General features: G+C 39.5%; 1 protein-coding gene across 4 annotated transcripts in view; it reads right to left on the reverse strand.

The window, feature by feature from the left end:
* LOC109508598 (oxysterol-binding protein-related protein 7-like) overlaps nt 1-8,379 on the reverse strand; it is a 31,771-nt gene extending 23,392 nt beyond the window's left edge. For all 4 annotated transcript variants that reach the window (XM_019858631.1, XM_019858629.1, XM_019858630.1 and 1 more), the window contains exons 1-2: nt 8,274-8,379; nt 8,000-8,061 (exon numbers count right to left, since the gene is read on the reverse strand). The gene's annotated coding sequence lies outside the window, so the exon portion shown is untranslated. The remainder of the gene's footprint in view (nt 1-7,999; nt 8,062-8,273) is intronic.
* Nucleotides 8,380-8,627: the final 248 nt, after the last annotated feature.

The following is an 8,627-nucleotide window of genomic DNA, read 5'->3' on the forward strand; positions in this document are numbered from 1 at the left end:
AATTTGCCCTTTATAAAAAATTTTTATTCTGTGTCTTTTATGCATTTTCTTCTCTTTTAAATTCTCCTGTGGGCCTGATGGACCGGCCCGCGGACCGTATGTTTGACACCCCTGCTTTACATAATCATCTCGCGGGCCGGATTAAACTCCTTTGCGGGCCGGATCCAGCCCGCGGGCCGTATGTTTGACACCGCTGTAATAGAATCTGCTGCTGTTTACGGTGGCTTCACGCAGGGGCGTGAGAGGGGCGGCATCCGAACAAGGATTGATGTGCATTCAAGCAGCAAGTGAAGAGTCAAAAGTCTCCGAACTTGGATAGTCAACAGCACCCCTTTGCCCCCACCCCCACTGACAATCAGTTTCCAACAGGCAGCATCCCCACGAAGCAACATTGCTTCGCAGGTCACTGCTTTGTGCTTCACTTTGCTCTCAAGACAGCATCCGTTCAATGCGGGGCTACTACAAGTACGTGGGTGTGAGAGAGTAAATGGAGACGGAGCAGTGAATCAGATCAATAACATGTTGAACGTAAAAGTCACAGCAGGAATATTCAACAACGCAAAAACTTTCCCACACACCGCTTAGTTTCCACATCAGCCCAATCTCCTCCCCATTTCCAACCAACATGTCAAAACACATTCTTTCAAGTTGCTCTTGAACACAACCCGAACGAGATTAATCTCACACAGCAGACAAGACAGACACGTTATTGATATTCATAATAGCAACATAAGATGAATGAAAGGCATGTTTTCAATTTTTCAAAGAATCACTTTTGTTTCATTTTTTTTTTTTTAATTGTGATGATGACCTGACATCAGTAGGTAAGTAAATTTATCTATGAAAAAAAAACCAAAAAAACATCCCTCTCTGGCACTTTCAATTGAATTTTTAAGAAAACAACCAAACTTGAGGAAAAACAACCAGTCAGAATCAAAGGGCGTGACTGACAAGGTGTCAATAATTAAAAGGTTTTGGAGCCAAGTCAAAGTCCAGTCTCAAGTTGAATTGAAATGTTCTGGCCATTCATGCTTGAAAAGCCTCAAGTGTTGCTGAATTCAAGCAATTGTGCAAAAATGAAAAAAGTTGGGAAAGACTCAATGCCAATTACAGAAAACACTTCATTTCAATTTTTGCCTGAGGGTGGCTCAAAACCAATTCTAAGGTTTCGGGAGTCAGCAGTTTTCCTCCACAGGGCCAGGTATCTGATATTTTTTTTTCTCTTGATAAATCAAACCAACATTTTAGAACTGCTTGTTGTGTTTACTAGTGTTATGTGACATTTACATTTGTTTGAGGACCTTATGATCTTGAATATTAACCCTTTCACGGACAGTGGTTACTACAGCGGACAGTTTACAACGTCATGTTACAGGGTGCATGAAAGGGTTAAAATTTGGGAAACTGCAAAAAAGTACAAGTAGGAAGGGGGGCAAACACCTTTTCACGGCACCCCAAGTACACACTAGAAAATTATCGCCATCAGTATTGTGCTAGAGGCTAAACAATACATCTATTTAATGCACAGGTGTCAAACTCAAGGCCCGGGGGCCAAATCTGACCCGCCCCATAATTTTATGTGGCCCGCGAAAGCCAATCAAGCATGTCAACTTCCACGATGCTTCCTAAAATCTTTACCTAAAATTTAAAATGATCATATGTAATTAATGAGAGCTGTTGTCAACATTTTCTTGTAACCAAACCCCTGATTACAGTACCGTAACTTAAATAGTTAAAGGATTATTCTTGACTTCTTTACATGGTTTCACAGTCATAATGGCCCTCGAAGGGAGTTTGACACCCCTGATATAATGTATTGATGTGGCTGCCCCGCTACCGAACAAAATCAATAGGCACAAGATAGGTGCAAATCAAGGGTGGCCACACATTTTTATAAGTTATTGATGGATTGAAATTGAATGAACAATATTATTTTGGATTCCATGTCATCAATTCCCTTTTAGGGGTTTTTTTTGTATTTTTTTATCCAGGTTTGAATATTATTTTGAACCAACTTGTATTCATTTGTTGCTTGCCTCTGATCGGCACAGGAAATTATGTCATGCGCGACATCGATACATAACAATAGATCAATCGATCATGGAGGCGAGGAAGGACATTTTTAAGACGAAGCAATAGATTTGTTTCAGCCGAAACGTTTTGCTAGTCTCCAAGAAAGGCGGTTGTCTTGACAAGACGGTTGCCATGTCTCGCGTTTGCAACTGCCAAGTGATATGTAACGGAAAGGCAAATCTGTCGACATATCTGGCTCACCATGGCATCACAAGCAGAAACAAAACCGAATGAATGACTCAGCGGTGGCTAACCGTACACAGTAGTGGCACAAAGCAACAAAGGCGTTGCTGCCTTATCAATTCAAAAACTCGATTATAACTCTCCTCGTACTCAAAGAATTCCTTCTTATTGTGGAAGCTCGGAGAGAAGGATCTTGTTGCCACACCATGTAGACCAGTTGATGTTTTTGAAAGAGGATTTGTCAGCCTTTGGCAAAATTGTTTACTATTACATCATTCTTTATGCAGAACAATCACAGCACTTTAGTTTCAGCAGAAACGTTTTGGTAATCTGCGAGAAAGGTGGTCGTCTTAACAAGACAGTTGCCGTGTCTAGCCTTTGCAACTGCCAAATGATATGTAACGGGAAGGCAACTCGGTTGACATATCTGGGCTGTCACCATGGCATCACAACAAAACCGAATGAATGAATCAGCGGCGGCTACCGAACACGCTAGTGGCAGAGAGCAACAAAGGGGTTGCTGCCTTATCGATTCAAAAACTCGATTATAACTCTCCTCGTGCTCAAAGAATTCCTTTTTATTGTGGAAGCATGCAGAGAAGAGTCTTGTTGCCGCGCCATGTAGACCAGTTTATGTTTTTGAAAAAGGATTTGTCAGCTTTTGGCAAAATTGTTTACTATTACATAATTCTTTATGCAGAACAATCTCAGCAGTAGGTTAATTTAGTGTGAAAATATACAAGTTTAGTACTTGTGTATATATTTTTTTTTCTTCCACAAAAAGAGAATGTTGAACATAGCTCATTTATATAAAGCAATTCAATGCATTTATATTGATGCTTTTAATGCAAAACCAGAACCATCTCAGCCTGATTAATTAGGGCATAAAAAGAGAACTAGCTTGCTTTGTTTGACTTTGTTTCGTGCAATAATAAATTAAGAGAACAAGCTTGTGCTGATAGTAATTTTTTTTTTTTTTACATTTTGGAATCAGTAAATCTGAGTTGGTTTGAAAACAAAATCCAATTAAACAGCTTTAAATTATTTACAGAAATGCCCTTGTTACAGTATCGAAATCGCCTTCATTGTATTGTATAATTCCAAAAAAAAGCGAAATATTTCTTTGTGTCGAATTGTTAGGCCTGACATCGATATGTATTGTATCGGTCAAAAAACATATCGTTACAACCCGATGTTGTGATATTGCTAATTTGATCAAGTGGTCCCTAAGCATTGGGGAGTGGCAGGCCGCATAGATGAAAGAATAATAATTAAAAAAACAAAAAAACAAACAAAAAAAAGTATTCATCATACGAGGCTGAAACATATTTTGAAACTGGATTCTCCGCGTTACACCCGTCCGTCATTGATGGACTCTTGACCCATGTCAAAACACTAATTGTCACGATTGCGTAATGCTAATATTAGCGCACAAGGTATCTATTTGGGTTTTTTTTTTTTGCAACGGGGAAAAGGCCCAGTGATGAGACAAGGTGCACTTCACAGACAATACTGGAAGACCTATTTGAAATATGGATTTACGGTGCCAGTTGATTTCCCCGCAACAAGCCCACTCTGCACAATATGCAACAAGCGGCTCTTCATCTTGCATTATGGCGAAATATTTTCATGCACTTTATTTTTGTTCTGTTCTGTGTTGGTGTATTTCAGGAGCATGCTGCTAATCCCATACCATACTGTTTTCTTCCGCTTATCATCAGGGACCGGGTCACGGAGGCAGCAGTTTTAGCAGGGAAGCCCACACTTGCTAATATAATTTGCAAATTTTTATCATCGACGAAATACCCCGGTTTTGTGATTTTTGTATCATTCAGACTCTTTTATAATTGTTCTGTTGTGTCATCTGCATGCTTGAGCATTACCATAGTGACGATATCAAAGTGCTTTAATTACCCTTGTTATGGTGTTGGCGCTGCTAGCATAGGGACTTAAAAATACAGAGTGGATTAACATTTGGTGTTGTAGCATTTTATCAGACAGCGACCCCCCTCAAACCCCTTGTCAATTGGCAGTCCCCAAAAAGTATGGACTTGTATGAACCGGTGCACGGAGGAAAAATGATTGGAGACCACAAATTTCTTTTGAATAGAAAATAAAAATAATTAACAAATAAGCGGCCCTGCACACTTTTTGCTTTGCAATCATAAACAGCAGCAACCAAAAGTAATTTTCACACATGCAAGGCCCCCAAGAAAATTGGATTCTCCCACTTGGAGTTTTCCTGTTCAGCCCAAATCAGTAGATGGGCTTGTAAATAATGGCAGTATCCCAACGGGTTTGGTTTGTGTTCTGTAAAAATTCCCCAAACAGTACCAAGTGTCACAAGAAATAATGCGACATCATTCTCCTCTAATTGGTCACAGAACCATAAACTGGGTGACATCAAGATTATGAAGACACAGTCTTCATTGTGGTGTTCAAATCTTGTTTGACTACATTTTTAGCACAGCGATTGCATCGACAGTCTAAGCATACCTGTATGTTTACGCAACGCGCAAGTGTACATGGAACACAGCAAGGGTCAAACTGTGAATTAGTGTTGTCAGGATAGTTTTTTTTTTTAACTTCAATACTATACTTGGCCTGCAATTGTTGCATCATAAAAAAAATCCCTTTTTAAAGGGTTAATCTCTCTAAAAATAGTACATTGATGCTATACTGTATTTGAGTGCAGATTCTGATAGACAGGGCTGGAACAAAGATACAGAAATTCCAGGTCTGTACCTTCCACAATAAACAGATGAGGGCCTCCAAATATGGTCCAAAATTTAGTGTGCAATTTCTGGATCCCAAAACTGCAAAGTGCCACCCAAATTTAAGGGCCATAACACATTTGAGTTAAACAAAATAATTGACCCGTTCTGTCAGCCACTGCTTTTTGCAAACAAAACCGGCATTGCAGTAAAACATTTCAGTCAGTGTCAATCTTTACATAATACAAAACTAGACAAATATTTTCTCACCGAGCAATGAATTGATACAATAATTAACGTGACAGGCCTCATCACGTCCTCAAACATGTCAGTCAGTCGGCCTAGAATGCGAACCAGACAACCATTTTGGTGCACTCTGAATAACCAAACAGCACATTTTAACAACACTCTGAGTTTCCAAACGGTCAAAATGAAGCAGTGTGTCCTTTTAGCATATTTCCAAATGCGCCCTGAATACTACATAGTTCTCAGTGTTGCACGTTTTCAGTGGTTATCTTCAAACATCCATATTGTATTTGGTAACAAATTTCTGAATTAACTTTACACAATCTGTAATGTCGAATGTTACAAAAATAATCACAGGAATCAATACTAATAATTTAATTTGCCACGTCCAACTCAAAGCGGGAATGTTTTTTTCTTCTTTTAAAATGTTGCACTGCTTGACATATAGATATGAACATAGGTAGATACTGTACAACTTCCCTTTTGAGCTGCATGCCTACAATGGCGCTAAAGTAGTAGGGGCATTCCGTGTGGACGGTAAGGAAACTGAAAGAACTAGGATGCTGGACGCTTTGTTTCTTGCTATACCTGTAATACTAAAATTGGCACATTGTCTTCACATTTAAAACCACTGGCATATTGAAAGTATTTTGGTTATCAATCCCAATTTTAAAATGACTGTACAAATACTGTATTTCAACAAACAGATTTTCCTGGCCTTGAATTTCACAACTAGTTGTTCATCAATTTGCTGAACTGGATAAACTGTGTAGAAAATAGATTTATACGTAAATGTATTTGGATTTACAGTCACAATGACCCTTACAAGGAAACCCGAACAATGATGTGGCCCACAGCAATAATGAGTTTGAACACCTCGATGTTGTCAAACAAACCCGATTTTGTAAACCTGAATTAAAGGAAACAGGACAAGAAAAATATCCTCTAATCTCTAATCATACAAAGCAGAGTTCGCACAGAAGTCATGCCTGATGTTACATAAGACAGTCGCACGTTATAAAACTTCACTTTAGCGAGAACCATTCATGCAAACTACCGAAATACTGCTTATCAACACAATAGAGTGAGAGATTATTTTCATCAACTGGGTCAATAAGATTAAGATTAAGATATCCTTTATTTGTCCCACACTGGGGAAATTTACAGTCTACAGCAGCAAGATTGTGGGTAGAAAGAAGAAAAACAAAGTGTTTGCATTCACAAAATAAATGTTACAGTTTCAATGTACACTGTTCAATTAAGTGCAATATATATATAAGGTGGCTGTGCTACTTACAATTGTTTTTCACATCATTTTATTTTTATTCAGCAGGCTGACAGCAGTCGGTAGGAAGGAGCAGCGGTATCTCTTCTTCTTGCAGCGCGGGTGTAACAGTCTCTGGCTGAAGGAGCTACTTAGTGCTGTCAGGGCGGGCTGGAGGGGGTGGGAGGGACTGTCCATCATAGCTTTTAGTTTAACTAGCATTCTCCTGTTGCCCACCTCCTTCAGAGTGTCTGGGGAGCAGCCCAGGACAGAACTGGCCCTCCTGACCAGTCGCTCCAGTCTCTTTCTGTCCCGGGCCGAGACAATACTTTAACAGACTGTGTCAATTTCCACTATGTTAACAAGGGTCAAAAAGTTTCCTTCTCATTTTTTTCCGAACAGAAGCCTTGAGGTTTTGTGCCAAAAAGCATCAGAATTTGTCAATTTGTGATTCCCCCAACCTTGACTGAAATCCCTGATCCAGCTGAGGAAACATCCTCAAAGCCGGGCGCTGCCACCAAAATGCTACTCTGCGAATTTGGTGGGGTGGATTTTATGTCCTTGAGTTGTTGGGCATATACTGTTTGGAGCTGACCAGACAATTTCACCTTGTTTTCAACAGCCCATAAAATATTCACCTCCACTTCATATAGTTGGTACGACAATACACAACTTGAAGACTGTTAGTCTTGAAGACAGTAATATCATTCTACGAGGTCAGTTCGAACTACTTGAGAAAGTAAACCAGAAAACTGTTTTACAAATATCTCCAACATTGCCACAAACAACATCCCCAGGTTGCTGAGAAAACTGGGGCAGTCGAGGAAACTTAAGTATTAATGCCAAGTAACACAAAAAGAGAGCTTGTCTTTGTTTCAAGTGAAGTGATAAGGCACCATCCAACCTCACTCACTACAGCCAGAGAAAAGATGGCGTCTATACCAGTTTGGCCTGGCAGATAAACACTGAATTTATCCACAAGCTATCTATGATTAGTTAGGTAGCTAACTAATGTGTGCATCTGAATATCTAGCTAGCTAGCTAGCTCGCGACTAGCTAGCTAGCTAGATATTCAGATGCACACATTTTTAAATAAATAAGTACAAATTAAAGTTCTCAACGCTACATCTTAAAATTCCTTTTGAGTGACAATTAAAAATATGCCACCGATGCAGGACGGGAAGTCTGGATGCCGCCACGTCATTTAAAAATGGCACATTCTTCGCATCTTGTTTGGTGTGCACGTCACCTCAGAAATTCAAAGAATGATTCTCACAAACCGGTTCCCTAATAGCTGTCCGAAACTTCCTCAGTCTTTTTGAGTCATTCATATAACACAATGAAAAACTTTCAAGGAACATTTACATCAATCATTTAATGACAACTTTTAATTGGGCCTATTTAGGAAAACGGACGGCCTATAGTTGCAATGACAACATGCATGGGGGGGTTACAAACATACATTCATGGGTATAAAAATGCTATCCTGCAACTGTAATTGTGCCATTAGATTGCTTACCGAAAAGGACGAATAAAACACCACTGATGAGACTGTCGATGGTGACATTAACAAAGAAACACCTGAAACACAGCGCGAAAGAAAATAATCAGAATCACGCACACACGCGCACACATACACAAGTGAATCGTGAAGACGAGGTAGGGTATGGCACTGGAAAGTTTGAATTGGCACTTTGAGTCACCAGCTAATGAAAGCAGCAACGTGGTTGGATTCCTGACCAAAATGATCAATCATCTCTAAAATGGCTGAAAACTCCGTGACACTTATTTACCTGAAAAGCGGCTGTTGGCTGAAGCAATTTCACCTGCAACAAGAGCGGAGCTGTTTGAGACGGTGCCGTGAAGGAATATTGGATTGCAGTTTACTAGCACGTGCAAAAGCAGACAGGTGCACCATGGGATCAAAAGAAGGGGAAAAAAGAAAAAAAAAGTGATTCCGGGACTTAGAATTCTGTCTTCTAAGACGACAATACAAACGCCTACAAATAAATATAATAAATAGCTAATTATTTATTTATTTAGACAAATTACCACACGATCAAATGTCTCGACATTAATTGGTCATTTTGAATATTTCTTATAGGTCACGTCCATGCACATATTTTAAATAGATGCATTAACATAGA

The sequence above is a fragment of the Hippocampus comes genome, unplaced genomic scaffold (genome assembly GCF_001891065.2).
Source record: "Hippocampus comes isolate QL1 unplaced genomic scaffold, H_comes_QL1_v1.1 scaffold187, whole genome shotgun sequence".
NCBI classification, from domain to species: Eukaryota; Metazoa; Chordata; class Actinopteri; order Syngnathiformes; family Syngnathidae; genus Hippocampus; species Hippocampus comes.